The 19,413-nt window shown below is 44.8% G+C and overlaps 1 protein-coding gene and 2 non-coding genes across 3 annotated transcripts in view; 1 reads left to right on the top strand and 2 right to left on the bottom strand.

Moving 5' to 3' along the window:
- CACNA1E (calcium voltage-gated channel subunit alpha1 E) overlaps positions 1 to 19,413 on the bottom strand; it is a 439,633-nt gene that overhangs the window by 363,678 nt on the left and 56,542 nt on the right. The window lies entirely within an intron of this gene.
- On the top strand, positions 2,497 to 2,627 carry LOC116148269 (U6atac minor spliceosomal RNA). The gene has a single exon (XR_004131786.1). It is a non-coding gene; the product is annotated as a U6atac minor spliceosomal RNA (small nuclear RNA).
- TRNAD-AUC (transfer RNA aspartic acid (anticodon AUC)) lies at positions 4,666 to 4,740 on the bottom strand. Its single transcript has one exon. It is a non-coding gene; the product is annotated as a tRNA-Asp (tRNA).

The following is a 19,413-nucleotide window of genomic DNA, read 5'->3' as shown; positions in this document are numbered from 1 at the left end:
AGCAAAGCCCGATGCAGCCTCGTGTACCTGTTACTCCCTGACTTCACGCCCTCTCTCCCCTTCACTCTGTTCCACCACAATGGCCTCCGCACCGGTCCTGGGACATGGCTGGCACACCCCCACAGCACGTGCACTGTTGTTTCCTCTGCAGGGAATGCTCTTCCCCTAAATACCATCATGACTAAGTTCCTCATCTTCTTTAAGTCTTTGCTCAAATACCACCTTGTCCACGAGGCCTGTCTTGGCCATCTGACGTCATAGGCACACTGCCCCCCACCCCAGCATTCGCAGGCTTCCTTATCCTACTGGTGTTTTTCTCTTCTTCCACAGCACTTAACATCTTTTACCACACTAGAAACTTTATGCATTTATGTTCACTGACTATGTTCCCTTGCTAAAACTTAAACTGCAAAAGGGCAAGTATCTTTGCTATTTTATTCGCTGGTCTGCCCTGAGCCCTTAAGGCGGTGCCTGACATGTAGTCAACATTAAAAAAAATTTTGTTGAATAATGAACAACTGTTATCTGTAATTATTACAAAAGCCTCACAAGATTTTTTTTTTTACTATTTACATTTTACAGATGATGAAACCAAGGAAAAGGGAATGAACAATTTTCAGTCTCACCGTGCACCAGACTCTCTGTATGCACTATCTTATTTATTCCTCCCGTGTTCCAAGGTTCAGAGGGGTTAAGTGGCTTCCTGAAATCACATAAGTGGTGGGAAGACAAGGCCCACTGTGAACAAGGTCTGACATAAAACCGCAGAGGAGGCCCGACCGCTCTCCCCACTCCTCCACCAAACACCCGCCACACCCTGGGCTGGTCAGGGATCTGCAGTCCCCTGAGACACAACTGTCTTGGGCCCAGAGAATCCACCGCATCAAGCCCTGATGGCATCCCTTGAGGGTCCTGTCTGGAGACCAGCTGCCACTCTCTACCTTTCCTCCTGCCCCCATGTGCAGGCACCCATCCCGCCAGTGACACATGGTGACTGACAGTCACACAGCCAGCCCCAGGCCCTCCAACTCACAAATCCAGGAAGAGGTTTCTGGTATTCACTTGTTAACCTTGCAAACATTTTTCCCAGTTTTTATCAGGGCTTTCCAGGCCTTGGAGTCCAGAGAAGTACACATTGGCCCACGACTTGTCACTGCCTCTGTCAGAAAAGAACACTAGCTCTTCCGTCAAGACCATCCTCAAAGCCCTGAAGACACTGACAACCGATGGTAATCCCAACACTATATTGGCTCCTAGGACATGCTAGATGCTCCTGAATGCTTTACGTACATCACACCTCATTTAATTCACACAGCACTGTAAGGAAGGTACTATTAACAACCCTATTTTGCAGATGAGAAAAACAGACGCACAGGGAGGTTCGGTCACATTCCTAAGGGACTATAAATGGTAAGTAATCGAGCCAAGATTTAAACCCAGGCTGCCTATCCCCACAGCCTGTGTTTCACTGATACCCCACACTTCAGCATGAGAGCACGTGGAACACGTAAACAGCACCTCGGGCTGTTGAGAGCTCCAGCACTCTCCAGTGCAAACGCATTCATGGGCACGGACAACAGACAGAGTAGTAAACAAACTGACATTGTATCTTCTAATACAGCTATCCACAGTTAACTTCTTTATCATTTTACAGACCCCATTCTTCCTTTCCTAAAGAACCAGCCCTGCATTTTCCGCTAGAGCTGCCATCTATTATTCATGGCTAAATGTAACATTTCCACATTGCCAGCATCACTCAGTATCTTCACACTAAGCTTTCTCAGCCTGCTCCCCATCTCAGCCTCTCTCACCTCTGTCTTTTCTTTTTCCATCTACTCATTAATTAAGGGCAGCCTCCCTTCTCCTAAGCACCAGTTTCACATCTGCTTCCCAGTGGTTGTGCGGCTCTGTCTTGTTCCTAAAGCAATCTCTTAGGGGGCTCATTAATCATTTATCACACACACTTCCACCTGCCTCACTTTTCTTCCTTCTTCTCTTTTAAACACTGATTACTTGATCTTTAGAATTGCATACATTTCCACTCACCAGATATTGGTCAGACACCCACTCTGTGCCTGCCTATTGTGGTGGCATCTCTGAAATAGCTCTCTTTGGAAAAGCTATGGTTTAACCAAATAGTGAAAGCAACTTTAAAACCTCTGAAGAAGTCTCAGGAGGAGAGAAAGATCCCTGTAGGCTGGAGGAAATCAGGAAGGCTTCGTGGAGGAGGTGAGGTTTGAGCTGTTCTTGGATAGGATTTAGCCAAAGGGAATCTTACATGCAAAGGCAAGGAGGTGGAAGTTAGTAAGGCTTAGTCAAGTACCAGGGAAAAGATTCCAGTTGGAGAAACATGAGAGAGAAGTTTGGATGAAATCCTAAAAGGCCTTAATGCCAAATGAAAAGTCACTGAGATCATATTCTGGAAGTGCCAAACTGCCTGTGTTGCACACTTTCTCTGCTGATCTGCCACAGAATTCTCTCAAGAATGATATTCTGGTGTTGTATGAAAGGAGAGAAGGCTAGCACTCCCCCACCTCCCACAAGGACAGAGGAGGCCCTCGGGCCTGACAACACGCATACAGTTAAGGCATTGCCACCCACTTCGTGGTATCTAACCATCGTTTTTAATCAGTTATACTTCAATTTTTTTTAATGAAAAAAAATACAGGAAAAAGGAAGAATAATATTCTGTGCTTATTGTCCCAGGGTCAGTAAGATGCCAACAAGAGGCTCTCCATCACTTACTCAGCCCCTGGCCCAGAAGATATGTCTGTCCACTAGACACACACACACACACACACACAACAAACACACACACACACAACACACACACACACACACACACACACACACTCACACAGAGAAATCTGAATAGCCCATTCCTAGGCTATGACACTCTCTGACAAACAAACTCAGCAGCTTTCTGTTCCACCCTGGAGTCAAACCCATTCTGCATAAAGAATTCAGACAGCACCTAAGATGCCATAAGCCAAGAGTTTACCTCACCCCCTCCTCCAAGATACAGCTCAGCTCCCGGGCCACTTGCCTGGGCCCACAGCCCCCACACATGTCCTGACCCCTGCGGGTGTTTCAGAATATGAGGGACAGCTCGGTTCACCTGCAACTCAGCCCCCTGAGAGTCAGGGTCTCCTCAGTGTCCACCTACACAGTGATCCCTAAGCTGAGCTGTTTCTCACATGGTGGTCAACCCACATCCCACCCAACATGCACCCTAGACCCAGGTTAGGTGGGAATACATCCACCCTGCTCAGCAATCCCAACCCTACCTTCCTCCGCTTCTCCCTACAAATGGACAGACTGTCCCTAGAAGCAGGTCAGTGCCAGCCAACAGCCGCAAATATCCAACCCCTCCCATCCCAGTGCCGGGCCCCTGGCCTCCAGCCCCACCCCAAGCAGAGAGAGCCAGTGGAAGCAGGGAGGCTGCAAAAGGGAGAAGAGCATGAGAAGCCCTGTCATCAGTCTCTGATGCCATTTCTTGCTATATTTTTTTTGCACTGTGGTAAAATACACGTAACACAAAATCCACCATTTTAAAGTTTACGATTCAGCAGCATTTAGCACATTTACAATGTTGTGCAACTATCACCACTACCTAGTTTTGGGACGTTCTCATTTCTCCAAAGGAAACTCTGTACCCATCAAGGCGTCTCTGGCCAAGCCATCCCACTAATCAGCTTTCTATCTCTATGGATTTGCCTATTCTGAATATTTTATATAAACAGAGCACGTGTCCTTTGGTCTTTGGCTTCCTTGATGGTGTTTTGAATCCATCCTTATGCATGTTGAGAACCCTGAGGGTCTAGGCTCTAATGACAAAGAAGAGTCTTGCCTGATGGACCCAAAACACCAACCACGTGGAGTCTTGAGAAACATGGCCCACCTGCCTTCACACATAGAAGCTGAGTATCCTCACCCCACAGAGAGCCAGGCCCACCTACTTAGTCGAGGCTCTGTGAGGCCCCAAGAGATCTAAACCAGAGGCGGAAGCCACATCTTCCCTGAGCAACCCAAATGGGGGGCTTCAGTTTAGAGGAAATGACAGGGAGGTAAAGGAAAGGCCTGGGGCAGTCAAGGAAGGCTTCACAGAAGAAGCAGCACTGATTCTGTTCCTGAAAAGGTGGTCAGGACTCACAGAGATGGCATTTAACTGCCATCTATATTTGGATATTCCCAATGTCTACCTCCACCTTCGACTTCATCCCTGAACTCCCAACTCATGCATCCAGTTGCCCACAGGGCATCTCCACCTAGGGGTCTGACAGACTTCTCCAAATGAAAATTCATTTGCCTGCTCTCTACCTGAGTTGCTCAAGTCAAAAACATTAGGAACCCACCCTCGACTTCTTCTTTTCCCTAACACAGCACGTTCAATCCATCAGCAAATTGTACTGTCTCCACGTGCAAAATATGTGTGGAATTTGACCATTTCTCACTAACAGCACTGCTGCTACACTGTCCCAAGCCACCATCCTCTCTCACGTGGACCACCTCAACTGTCTCCCAACTCATCCCTCTTCTCCTACCTGCCCCATTAGAGTCTATTTCTCAGAAGCAAGCAGTGTGATTCTTGTATAATGTAGGTCACATCACATCAATTCCCCAGCTCAAAACTCGTCAATGACTCCTCATCACATTTTTTTTTAAGGGAGGTACTAGGGATTGAACCCAGGACCTCATGCATGATAAGCATGCACTCTATCACTGAGCTATACCTACTCCCTCCCCAACATATTTAGAATAAAATCCAGAATCTTGTCTGTTGCTTACAAGCCACCCTGATCGGTCCCTGACTTCTTCCTCCATTCCCATCCCCCTGCCTTCACTCACTGTACTCCAGCTTTCCTGTCCTCCTTGCTCTCCCTGGAACATCTCCTGCCTCAGGACCTTTGCACTTGCTGTTCCCGCTACCTAAAACACTCTTCCTCACGATATTCACATGGCTTGCTCCCCACCTCAGGTCTTTTTCACATGTCACTTCCCACAGAACAGAAAGACCTTCCATGATCTCCCAAGCTAAATAGAAACCCTCTCTCCTCACATTTTAGTTCCTCATAGAGTCTTATTTTTCATAGAACTAGTCATTAACTCATATATATATATATATGCACACACAAATGTGTTTTCATAAAAATAATCATTACTTGGCAAAAAATAAATACACATACATAATACATACACAGACATCTATGCACATCTATCTTCCCCATTAGACTATAAGCTCCATGAGGGAGGCCTGTTTACCTTATTCAGCACCATATATTCAATGCATAGAATAGTCTGTGGCATATAATAGAAGCTTCTTAAAGTTTTTTTGGAAAAAATGAACAAAGGAGAGAAAATTGGGTGTGTCAGGGCCACAAAGAGGCCATTTCTGCTAAGAGCGTAAGTCAGGGAGCGGAAGAAAAGAGTCCTCCCCTTCTAACTCCTCACGCGGTGTAGAAGGGCCTTGAGCACTCAGTCCCTCGCATCCTTCTGCCCTCTCACCTTTCATCATGTCCGCCGCCCCTTGCCCACCCCCCACCTCCACACACTCTGCCCACAGAGCTGCTGCTTCCTGCCCTCCAGACAGCCATGCTCTTGCACCCCTCTGGATTGCAACTGCCCCTCTGATTTCACTGCTTTTCACCTTTCAAGCTGGGCCTCAGCTGTGAGCAACCTGCGTGACACCCCCGGGAAGAGCTGGCTGCACCCCCGCTCGGTCCCCAGCACCTTGCAGCAGAGCTCTGTTAGCACACATCACACTGCATCGTAATCATCTGTTTACAGGTTCATCTCCCTTATTAGACAGTGAGCCCAAGGGAAGGGACCCTGTTTTCACATTTACACCCTGTTTTACATTTGAATGTCTCTCCTCTTACAGGGGCAGAAAAGAACCTGGTTCTTACCAGGCACTTCAATCCTTGATGAATAAATGCTTCAATCAATTAACCCAACTAGAATTCCTCTTAGGTTCACTAGTTTTGCTAATGGCATCCCTCTGTCTAAACCAACTGTGACTAGGATAGTTATAAAATAGTCACTGGCGTTAAAAATGTAGAAATTCTTTGGACACTTTCTTTTTTTAATATTGATTTATTCATCCATAAACTCTTCACGTTTTGGGGGGGGGGTTGGGTGGGGGAGATAATTATGTATGTATATATGTATTTTGATGGAAGTACTGGGGATTGAACCCAGGACCTCAAGCATGCTAAGCACACACTCTACCACTGAGCTATACCCTCTGCCCCTGGACACTTTCTATGCATCCTTCAAAGTACAGTTCTGAACATGTCATGACCCTACTCAAAAACCTTCCATGGCTCCCTATTACCTAACTGAATAAACTCATTAACATAGCCTTTAAGGTCCTCCATGATCTGGCCTCAATCTGCCTCTCTTGACCTAATTCCTACTTAACCACCTACCACCTTCTTTACACTCCAACAAACCAAAGTACTCATCTTTCCCAAAATACACACTTTCCAATAGCTCTGCCTGTCTTTTTGTTATTCCACTGTTTGAAATGTCCTTTTTTCTCTCTTATCACGGTTTATTGAGATTCTACTCAACTTCAACACTACATATTTATTCCTGCCTCGGGTATTCACTGGGTGTGTGCCACGTCGGGCATCACTCTGCGTGCTGGGAATGTTCACAGCAGCACGCTCTGCTGAATGGGGTGCACAAAACCCCTGCCTTCATGGAGCTTTCCTTTCAACCAAACAAGGTGCATAAGCTGCTTTCATGCAGTGTATAGTCTAGTGGGAAAGATAAATGTGTGTGTGTGTGTGTGTGTGTGTGTGTGTGTGTGTGTGTGTTTGCCCTGTAATGAATAGCTGTACAGAAATTAGAATATAAAGCTGTGCAATGAAACAGAATGTGATGGTGGTCACAGGAGGCCTTTCTCTGGAGGCAACACTTGAGCAGAGACCTGAATGAAAGGAGCAGAGACAATAATACATAAAGGAAAAAAATCATTTTGATAATATAGAAATCATAAAGAGATGCCAGGGTGCTATTGCAGAGCAGCCAACAGTAAGGTGAGGGGAGCAACTATCATATATGGGGTGATCCCGGAAGGCCCCTCTGCAGAGGTGCCGTTTGAGCTAAGAGTGAGGATGCAAAGGAGCCAGCCAGGAAGGCAGCTAAGGGATGCATACTCCCAGAAGGAGAAAGCATTGTCCAGTGGGGTGAGGAAGGATGAGCCCCAGGACTAGAACGTGGGCCAGCAGAGCAGGCCTACTAGGAGGAAGGGTAGGTTGGTACCAGGAAGGGTGGCCAGGGAGCCAGGGGTAGATGGTGTGAATCCCCTCTTTGCCTGGCGAAGAGTTGGGGCAGGGGGGCCACAGTCTTCACCCACTTGCTGTCAACCTGCTTCCCCCTTCAGCATTTCCCAGGCTCCCTTGACAACCATCTTCAAGCAAAGTCTGGCCATTGGGAAACCCCAGTGAGAGACCGGAAGATAGGGAGAAGGAAGAAGCCAGAGCATGTCTCCCTCCCCCTCTTGCCTCCAGCTGGCATTTTCTGACAACAGCCTTGTTTCCTTTGTCATCACAGCTTCCCAACAGACAGCACCCTGCTCCGAGGTCCCAACTGCCACCAAGGGGACCCACTGTGGTTGAGGAGCTTCTGGGTTCTAAGCTTGTGTCCCTCCAGCCTGGCAGTGGCTTCCTGCGCTAGGTTGCCTCACATCTTCTATTTGTTTCTATGCAACAAAATCCTTGTATTAACATTCCCTGTTGGAAATACCTAAAGCTGTTTCACTGCCAATACAGGAATGTGAAAAGGGTTTTGAAGAGGGGAGTGGCAGGCTCTTGACTTATCCTTTGGAATGATTACTCTGGTTGCTGCCAAAACTACTGATAGGAGGGGAAGTGGGGTAGAATGCTAAACCCCCAAGGAGGCTCTTTCCAACAGCCCCAGCAACAGTGGTTGTGCCCAGCGCTTTGGCAGTGACCAGAAATAAAGGTGAGACTCAAACTCTCTGCTGGAGGAAGACGCTAAGCAGACTGGCGACACATTGGATGCGAGGGATGAAGAAAAAAGAAGCATCAGTGATGACTCCTCTAAACTTTTGGCTGGAGCAACTGGGTGGGAAGCACAGAGATGGGAAGATAAGGGCAGAGGCAGTTTGGGGGTCAAATACCACGTCAAAGCGTCTCTCTTCAGGGCGCATCCAGCAGCCCTTCCAGTAGGGCGTACTTTTTCCTTCCTTTGTAGTCACACAATGGTGGGAAGATGTAATTATAGAGCTGTAGGTCCATCTGACTTACTTCCGCCGCTAGACTGTAACTGCTGCAGCTCACTGTGTCTTGTTCCTCTCTGTGACCTCCCCAGCACCTAGGGCTCTCAGATGTGCAGCCATAAGACAAGGCACCGAGCTGGTGCCTAATAGAGCAGAATCGCCCCTAGGCAGCAGATCCCAAGTTTCCGGTCCCTTGCTGTACATAAAGATGTGGTTTTCAGCAACCACGTTGAGCCCTTGCTAACAGTCCTTGACGTCCTTCCCCAGCGCACAGATTAAACCCAGCCCCCTGCTGATGGGCAGCTGTCACTGACCTACAAGCCCAGATTCCATCTCTGCTCAGCCCAAGATTCCACCTCCTTTCCAGCAGGAAGGACACACAGAGGCTCAACAAATGACTGTGGAACTGAGTCAGATTGACATCACCAAACAGCATGAATGGCATGTCTTCTTTCATTAGCTCTCTCAACTTCCTGCACTTTCCTAACTTCTGAGATACAAACTGCTATCTATAAAACAGATCAACAACAAGGTCCTACTGTTTAGCACAAGGAACTAGATTCAACATCTTGTAAGAACATATAATCAGAAAAAATATGAAAAAGAATATATATGTGTGTATATATGTATATATATGTGTGTGTGTGTATGTGTATATATATGTGTATGTATGTATGTGTGTGTGTGTGTGTGTGTGTGTGTATATATATAAAACTGAATCCCTATGCTGGACACCAGGAATTAACACAATGTTGTAAATCAACTATACTCTAATTAAATAAATTAAATAAATAAGGTGGTGTCTTCTCTTCTCTGGCCATCACTGAATTCAGCTACAGCTACTCCCCATGGTCAGGTCAGTGATGGTGGGAGCCCAGGTTCAATCACTGATCCTGTTCCCTTGGGAAGGTATTGAGCAGGAACCTCCCCCACCCCAGGCCCTTTGCTCATCTGAACAGTAGGCATAACAGCCCGGCCCAGTCTCAGGGAGCTGTCACGAAAAGCAGCTATCCTCTATGTGAAGGGAAGGTAAGTCTCAAGAAGGTAACTCCTCCCCGGGAAACGGAAAGCAATAAGCACTCAGCTTCTCACCAGCCCCACCCAATGCAGAGTTTGCCTCTCCCAAAATCGTCTTTCTGTGACTGCAGCCACTTCAGTCTCCTCCTGCAGGTCCCTCTACTGCCTCTTCAATTATGTTTTGAATCAATCTTAACCTCTTTGTACTCCAGGTAAGTGCTCCTTAGGTCCTACCTGCATCCTTTGTCTTGTTTCACTCTCTTCCTTGGTCCCTCTGCTCTGAACCAGCACTGACGACATCCCCACAGCCCCAATAGCAAATAGTCACCAAGTGCCCACTCCAGGTGAGACACTATGCTTGACAGTGTTAATGCAAACGAGAGGCATGTCCTCCCCGAGCTGGGTCCATCCAAGGACACGGGACAACAGTAAGACTCACTCACTCTAAGGGCCGAAGCAGTGCTCTTGCAGCTCCCTGTGATACATTCTTGCCCAGGACATCATGCCATTTCTGCCCAGAGCACTCACTCTCCACATCTGTGCATAAAGCTGACTTCCTCTTCCCTACTTCCTCATGCTTAGGATACAGTCAATCCTCATAATTCACAGATTCCATATTTATGAATTCACCTATTCATGAAAATGTACATATAACCCCAAAATAACTACTCGAAGCAATCTGCAATCACTCACAGACACACACAGTGACAAAAATTTTGCATCACCCACATGCATGCTTTAAAGATGAACAAAGTTATGCTCTGCCTTCTCATTTCCATTCATACTGTAAACAAGTCCTTTACACTGCCTCTTTAGTGCCATGGTTTTTGCATTTTCTGTGCTTCCAGTTCATGATTTCCTAATGCTAAAGTGCTATCTGACATCCCAAAACAAAAGAAGGCAGTGATACGACTTACAGAGATACACTTCACTCAGATATAAGTTTATAGCACTGTTGGGTGTGAGTTCAATGCTAATGAATCAACAATGTGTATTTAAAAAGGTGTCTTTAAACAGAAACACACATAAAACAAGGTTATGTGTGGATTGGTTGATGATAAAGTTGTAACCAGATGCTCACAGGAATCCTAACCTTGCATTTCCCCTAGGAACGATGCTTCAGTAGTTGCTAATTCAGCAACTCTGTGGAACATAACTACTGCAGATAACAAGGATTGACTGTAACTGGAGCTCTGTGTCTCTCAGGCTGTGTCACTCCCATGGTGTTAACAAAAGAGAGCATCAAAAATAAGGAAGGAGGTGGCTCTACTCTATGTGCTCTACTCAGAGCTCCAGCAGTGGACTGTGAAGTTTTAGCTGTGGATGCTCCACTCTGGGGGGGGAACTAAAGATTGTCAGCCAGGATGACAATGGGGCTTGACACCCTACCCTCTAGGAAATAGAGGAACTCTGGGAGCCTACTTGGAGGAGGAAAGATTCAGCTATCATCAAACATCTGGGGGTATTCATGTGGAGGGGGCGATGATCAGGCTGGGTTTCTAGGGTCCCCAGGGGATGGTCAGGATCCAGGAGTGAAAGCTACAAAGGCAGATTTTAGCTCAGCCCAGTGACGTGTATTCCAACGTGTGTTCCAGTGGCATAAAGACTTATGGATAGGAGGGCAGCCTTATGTCATAATGAGGTCCCTGTCACTGCAGGTGACAACAACCAGAGGAGACACGGAGAAAATGCAAGCACAAACTAAAGGATATGTGAGAGTCTGATATTCTGTGAAGATAAATTCCTCAAGTGGGAACCGAGATTCTGCCAGGGCATAATCCCAGCTCCTTTCCTAAAATCACCACGTCTCCAGCCTCCATGTCCTCTGGAAAGGGGCCAACTCCATGTGCACTTCCAGAGGGAGGAGGACAAGCCCTGGCCACCGGGCTCGTGCTCCCACATGGAGACCTGCACACAGGAATGGCTCTCCCTCAGGGCAGGAGCTCCACCATCTTTGGCTCTGATGGTTGAGGGAGGCCAGGAAAGTGGCAGATCGTTGATTATCCTCAGATTGATTGAGAGCAATTACCATAAGAACATTGCCTTTTATGCCTCAAGCTGAGTTGAAAACATAAGCGTGGAAATAAGACCTTTTCCCCAATCATTTTAAAACTGTAAATCTCGGTGGGAAAGTGATTTGACTGTCAAGAGAAAGTACAGGAATGGAAAGCAAACTTCCTGTCACCATAGGCTTTCAGAGGAGCAGTCCCACAGTTCTTTAGGGTGGCGACAAGGTCCCACGCGGTGACACCTTGCCTCTCCCTGAGGAAACAGAGAAGTCCTCCACCCGACTTCACTCACGGCACCGAAGTGTCCTAGGGATGGGGCAGCGAGAGGTTCCGGGGCTCCCAGAAGGGGTTCCTGAGGCCATGTGGTTCACAGGCAGAGGCCCTCTGTGTACCTCGTGGGGGTGCGGACACAAGCTGGTAGCATCCTTAGAGCTTTCTACCCAGCAGCTCACAAAGGAAAACAGGAGCCAACCAATGAAACAAAAATTATGCAGTGAATACAGGCTATGAGGCCTGCCATGGGAAGAAAACAAAAGCCAAGAGCAGGCCCCACCCTGAGTGTGTAAGACCCACTGAAGAGGAAGGGAACACACATTAAAAACTGGTAGAAAATGGTGACCCAGTTAACCAGGAGACTTGACGAGTACCCCAGGCCTCTGGTTGGGAGCGCTTAAGAGGAGGAGGAGGGTCTGCAGAGGGGTCCTGCAGAAGAAATTCAATTATATTTCTGGATATGATGAGCAGACAGTTTAGGTGTGTCCAATATGGTACCTTCTAGCCACAATTGGTTGTTTTAATTTAAACAAAAAATTGAAAGTTAAAACTCAGTTCCTCAGTCACAGAGTCACATTTCAAGTACTGTGGTTAGTTGCTACCATACTGGCCAAGAGCAGGATTTCCATCATCAAAGGAAGCTCTAATGGAGAGCTCTGATCCCAACTGTCCTTACCCGCTTCAGCATCCTTCAGATGCCCTAGAATGAACTCCAAACTCACTACCGGGGCTTAGAGGGCCCTTAAGGATCAGCCCCTGCCCGGCTCTCAAGACTCATTTTTGTCACTCTGGCCTCACAGGCCACATGCACCAGACGTACTGAGCAAGCGTCTTTCCATCCTTCTCACAAGCGGCACCCCCCAGCAGCTAGCTGAACCGCTTCCCTGATTCCTTTTGCCAATCTAGTTTCTTCTCATCCTATAGGGTTCAATCAAAGCACCCCTTCTCTGGGGTCCATCCTGAACCCGTAGATGAGACAAAGTCCCTTGCTTTGCAATCCCAGAGAAGTCTGTTCTCTGCCCATCACAGCCCCATTATCAGTTGTTCACTAATTCGTCCCAGTACCCGGAACACTGCCTGGCTCGCAGTTAGCGCTTCGTAATTATCTGAATGAACGAATTAATTATTTGTCAGAATTCCTTGTATCACTGTTGATCATTGTAGTTTGCAATGACAAGGTACCTTGTTTATGTCATTCACCACCTTATCTCCAGTCTCTTCATTAGAGTAGATCAAAATTATTGAGGAATGATGGTCAAAGAAAGGAAGGGATGGAGGGAAGGAAGGAACAAGAGGAGAGAGGGGTAGAGAGAAGAGGAACGAAGGGAGAGAGAGGGAAATGAAAGTAAGAAAAACAAGACAAAGAGGCAGATGAGTAAATGACGGATGTCAAGTTTCTGCCAACGAGACAGGAAAAATGATGGTGTTATTAACAAAATAGTTGGGAGCTAGTGGCACCAAGCAACCACGCTTTGACTGTACAATGCTGGACCAATTATTTTCCCATCACTGACTCAAGGGCAGGCTTGTAAAGCCTCCCTGAATAGCCCCACGCTCGCCACCCCCCCCAACTCTCCAACCCAGTAGAATAAGAAATAGAAGCACAAATTAAGCTTTTTATTACAATTAGCAGCCTGACACAGGCATCGCCTGTCTTGCTGAAATGTGGTATTTCATCTGAGACGCTCATAATCATAGCTCGATGGGGGAGACTACGAATCAGTTCACTGCCTATGTTTCAACAGCTTCATATGAAATGATTTCTATTCTTTACACTTGTTAGTTATCACCAAGGAACTCAAGGCAATTTACAAACATTTAATTCTCCTGACGCCCAGGGAGTGTAGGAGGTAAGAGTCTAGAATATATGGGGGGGGGGGAAGCCACGTGACGAGATTAAGTGCCCAGACAAAAGAGACTCATCCTGTCCCCAGAGCCCACCCTTTTGAAGCTGAATGGACAATCATCATAGCCACATTCCTAAAAGCCAGCTCAGCAAAGAAGTTCTGGCGGAAGATGGCCTGGAGAGGCTGAAGGTGAGTGAGGCATGAGGCAGAAGTGATCGAAGGTACGGGCACAATCATTGGTAAAAAGGAAGAAAAAGCAATGAATCAGGAAAGAGTGCTGAGGCTGAAAACAGAGGCATAGAATAGAATGTGGAAGGGCAGGAGAGGGGCTTGAGCCAGTAGCACGCAACAGAGAACAATTTCAAAGGACAAACAGGGTGCAGGAAGAGAATAGATTTTTTTTTCTATTTTTTGTTTATTTTTAATTGTGGCTTTTTAGGAACAAAAATTGATATTAAGTATATATCATGCTATGCAACCATCACACTATTTCCAGACTTCTCCATCATCTCAAACTGAAAGTCCAGACATAAATGGTAACTCCCAGCCCCAGCCCCTGGGAACCTCTAGTCTACATTGTGGCATACGGATTTGACAGCTGTGGTACCTCATAACCAGAATCACACAGGATTTGACCTGCGTCAGGCTTATTTCACTGAACGTAACTCTTCAAAGGTCCATTCGTGTTGTAGCATGAGTCAGAACTTCCTCTCTTTTTAAGGCTGAAAAATATTCTGTTGTTTGGATGGACCACATGTTGTTTACCCACCCATGTGAGAGCAGATATTTAAAGGAAGCATTTGGTGGGGGGGCAAACCCAGATATCACAACTTTATAGGCGAGGAAGTCAATAACCGGAGAAGCGACCTGACACGGCCAAGTCCACCCTGTGAGCTAGGATGGTGCATTCTCTGCTACCCTGTGCAAGGGGAGGACATGGTATTTGCCTCGAGGGCTCCGTATTCCCCCCAGATAAAATACAGTGGGGCAAGACTGGGAGCTCAGGAGAGGTGAAGGAAAATGGGACTGTCCATTAAAAATGACATAAGACAATGGGGTTTGATATTACATATTGGGTTTGTCCAGCGACCTTGTTGCCCAGCTAACGATGGACACTGTATGAATGCGGGTGAATCATCAAATATTCCTCATTTTATGGAAGATATATTATATCTCAGTGTCTTAACACAGTAAATACTTATTTCTCATGTTCCTCACTGGGCAATGCAGATAGGCTAGAACTCTGCTCCACCCAGTCACTCAGGAACCAGACTTCTTCCATGTAATGCTATGCTATCCAGCAGCCACTGCCATCTGTGGCTATTTAAACTAATTAAAAGTAAATAAAATTTAAAAATTCAGTTCCTCAGTCACACTAGCTGCCTTTTAAATGCTCAGCGTGCACACAGCGACCATACTGGACAGCAGAGAGTTAGAACATTTCATCACTGTAGACAGTTCCACTGGACAGTGATGCTGTCCACTGGGTCTCTGGCATGCAGCCAGCAAGCAAGGAAGAGAAAGCGCTTAGATGATGATGCAGGAGTTTTGGGGCCAGGCCTGGAGGTGCCATACAAACTTGTGCCCATAGTCCCCCGGCCAGAGCTCAGCCACACCTAACTGCAAGGGGGACGGGGGAACGCAGTCAAGCTGAGCACCCAGGAGGAAGAGGAAATGGGCTTTTGCCAGTTTGTGCCATGGATTCGTTCTCAAAAATCTCTAAAATGAAAAACTAATTTAATTTCCCAACTGAGTTCTGTAATAAATTTAGACACGTGAACCTAAAAGGAGAATACCTCCCTATAGGCTGTTTTAAATTTTAAACAAGGAAGAGTTAAGACAGTGGTCAGGCTCTGCTCAGAGTCATAGCTGTCTAAAGGCATTTCACCACACACATACTTTCCTAATTCGAAGCACTCCCAACTGATCCATTTATGCCCTTTATTTTCTTTCTGCTCCCCACCCCATCATTTATACCTGATGTGGAGATGCTTGAATCAACATTGACGAGGGAGGCAATAAAAGCAAAAATAAACAAGTGGGACTACATCAAACTACAAAGCTTCTGCACAGCAAAGGAAACCAACAACAAATGAAAAGGCAACCTACAGAATGGGAGAAAATATTTGCAAATCATGTATCTGATAAGGGGTTAATATCAAAAATATATAAAGAACTAATAAAATGTAATAGGAAAAAAATAATAATCCAATTTAAAAACAGGCACAGTGTGAACAGACTTTTTTTTCCAAGGAGACATACAAACAGCCAACAGGTTCATGAAAAGGTGCTCAAAATCACTGATCATCAGGGAAATGCAAATCAAAAACACAATGAGATGTCACCTCATACCTGTTAGAATGGCTATTATCAAAAGATGTAACAAGTGTTGGCAAGGACGTGGAGAAAAGGGAACCCTCTGCAGTGTGGTAGGAATGTAAATTGGTGCAGCCACTATGGAAAACGGTATAAAGTGTCCTCAAAATATTAAAACTAGAACTATCATATGATCCAGCAAAGCCACTGCTGGGTATTTATTCCAAGGAAATGAAATCACGACCTCAAAAAGATATTGTCAGCCCCATGTTCACTGCAACATTATTTACATTGACCAAGACATAGAAACAACCTAAGTGTCCATCTATGGATGAATGGATAAATAAGATGTGGTATATACACACAATGGAATACTATTCAGCCATAAAAAAGAATGAAATCCTGCCATTTGATGGAACTTGAGGGCATTATGCTAAATGAAACCAGACAGAATGACAACTATATGAACTCACTTATATATGAAATCTAAAAAAAAATTTTAATGAAATCATAGATACAGAGAACAGATGGGTGGTTGCCAGAGGTTGGGGGAGGGGTGGGAGGAAGGGGATGGGCAAAATGGGTAAAGATGATCAAAAGGTACACACTCCCAGTTGGAAGAGAAGTCCTGGGGGTGTCCTTGAAGGAAACTCACTGCAGCCTTCCAGCCCAACCAAGCCTTACGCTACCTCCTCCCTCCTTATCAACTCTAGCCACACTGGTGTCCAAAAACAGCTCTGAGAACAAGGTCTTTCCCATCTTAAGGCCTCTGCAGTTGCCACTCCTCAGCCTGGAACACTCTTCCTTTTGACCACACGGCTGGCTCAGCTGAAATGTCGCCATCTCAGACAACCTCTAATCGCTCTATCCCAAACAGCCGCCCTCCCCAACTATTGTGATAAAAGTTGCTGGGAGTGTCCCAGACTTCTCCTCTTCCCTTGCCCCATGCTGTCCCTCCAGACAGCTCCTGCACTCTCCGGCCTCCAGAGCTCACCTCCGAGCCTGCTGGCATGTATTTGTGGCAGCCCCCACCTCTCTGCAGCTGCACTTAGACATTCCCAGCCAGCTCCTGGGTGTCATGTTTGGGAAAGCAGAAATCACTATCTTTTGCAAACCAGTTCCTATTCCTTTCTCCCTTATTTCTGCTCCTTCTACCACCATCCTTCCCATTTCCTAAGCTTATAATCACCCAGTCTCTTTAATGAATTCCTTATATATAATTAATAACTACTTTTCTGTAGTATTGTACAATACATAAAAGGCTTTTACATGTCCTCTTCTTTTTTTAATTAATTTATTCCTTTTAATTTTGTTGGGGGGAGGTAATTAGGTTTATTTATTTGTTTTTTAATGGAGGTACTGGGGACTGAACCTAGGACCTTATGCATGCTAGGCATGCACTGTACCACTGGGCAATACCCGCCCCTCACATGTCCTCTTCTTAATCATTTAACTGGTCATTATTATTTTTAACAGCTTTATTGAAGTAGAACTCAATAAATTTGAAACCATTACAAAAATCAAGATAATGAACACATTCATTATCCCAAAATGTTCCCTTGTGCTCCTTAGTAATCTCTCCCTTTTCCCTCCCCCTTTCTCCAGCCTCTCCAGGAAACTAGTGATCTGTTTTATGTCACTACACGTTAGCACACATTTCCTAGAATTTTCCAAAAATGGAATCATACATTATATACTCATTTTTGTCTGGCTTCTTTCACACAGCATAATTATTCTGAGATTCATCCTCTGTTGTAGCTTGTGATCACTAGTTCCTTTTTATTACTGAGTAGTATTCCATTGTATTGATATACCAGTTTGATTGTCCATTCATCTGTTGATGAATATTTGGGGTTTCTAGGTATGGACTATTACAAATAAAGCTTCTATGCAGACTTGTGTGCAAGTCATTATATGGACATAAGCTTTCATTGCTCTTGGGTAAATAACTAGGGGTGGAATGGCTGCTTCATATTTTAGATAAATGTTTAGCTTTTAAAAAAATTACTAAACTGCTTTCCAATGTGGTAGACCCCTCTATGTTCCCACCCCTAGCACGTGAGAGTTCCAGCTCCTCTCCATTCTCACCAACACTTCCTATCGTCAGTCTTTTCAATTTTAGCCATTCTAATAGACCTGCAGTGGTGCCTTGCCAAAGTTTTAATTTGCCTTTTTCTACTGATTGATGATGTTCAGCAGGTTTTTATGGGCTCAGTTGCCTCTTGTTTGAATTCAGTTTGCTAAAATTTTGTTCAGATTTTTTGCAACTATATCCATGAAAGATATTCGTTTATAGTTTTCTTCTCTTGTGATGTCTTTGTCTGGTTTCGGTATCAGTGTGATGCTGGCTCCATAAGATGAGTTGGCAAGCATTCCTTCCTCTTCAGTTTTCTGGTAGAGTTTGTATGGAATTCTTATTTAAATGAGAATTCACCAGTGAAGTTATCTGGGCCTGGAGTTGTCTTTGTGGAAATATTTTTAATCCAAAATTATTTTTGGTGGGGCTGGGGTATAGCTCAGTGGTAGAGCACATGCTTAGCATGCACGAGGTCCTGGGTTCAATCCCCAGTCCCTCCATTAAAAACAAAATTATTTTTTAATACCTATGCAGGTATTCAGGTTATCTATTTCTTTTTAAATTAGCTTTAGCAGTCTGTTTCTTTCAAGGAATTTGCCAATTTAATTGAGTTGTTGAATTTATGGGCAGAAAATTGTTCATAATATTATCTTTTTAATATCTATAGACTATGATGATGTCACCTTTCTCATTTCTGACATTGATAATTTGTGTCTTCTCTCGTTTTTTTTTTTTTTTCCTGATTAGTCTGGTTAGAGGGTTATCAATTTTATTGACCTCAAAGAACTAGCTTTTAGTTTCATTAATTTTTCTCTATTTTTCTGTTTTCTGTATAACAGAAAATTTATTTGATCTTTATTATTTATTTTCAGCTACTTACTTTGGGTTTACCTTGCTCTTCTTTTACTAGTTTAAGACAAAAGCTGAAGTCATTGATTTGAGAATTTTATTTTCTCATATAGGTGTTCAAGGCTATAAAGTGCTCTAAACTGTTCTTAGAAGCAATGATCATTACATATATGTAAACTAAAAAATATGTGCAGAATATCTTATACACGTATTTACATGCTATATATTGTATAACGTGCAGTCAAATTGTAACAGTTCTACCTAAGAGAACTGAAAATTGGGGGAAAAAAAGTTTGTGTCTTTATATTCAGTGTGTTCCTTATAGATTGTAGGTAGTTAGGTCTCGCTTTTCCACCCAGTCTGACAATCTCTGTCTTTATAATTGGGCTGTTTTTGATACAGTTGGGTTTAAATCTATCATCTTATTTTTATTTTTCTCTGAGTTTCATCTATTCTTTAACTCCTTTTTCCTCTTTCTCTGCCTTCTTTTGGATAAACTGAATATTCTGTATGATTCTGTTTTATTTCCATTACTAGCTTATCAGCTGTGACTCCTGGTTTTGTTATTTTAGCAGTTGCTTGAAGATTTAGAGTATACATAGTTACCTTAGGGCAGTCTACCTTCAAGTGACAGCACACCACTCACACACAGTGTAAGATGTACTTACAACAGCACATTTCCGTTTCTCCCCACTCAATCTGGGAACGTACCCCTGCCTGTAGAGACCCCTTTAACAAGTCCTGTACTGTGGTTCTCCTAGTGATGAATTCTTCCAG

This window comes from Camelus dromedarius, chromosome 23 (assembly GCF_036321535.1).
Source record: "Camelus dromedarius isolate mCamDro1 chromosome 23, mCamDro1.pat, whole genome shotgun sequence".
NCBI classification, from domain to species: domain Eukaryota; kingdom Metazoa; phylum Chordata; class Mammalia; order Artiodactyla; family Camelidae; genus Camelus; species Camelus dromedarius.
The sequence above is the reverse complement of the archived record's forward strand: the minus strand, read 5'-3'. Positions and strand labels throughout refer to the sequence as shown.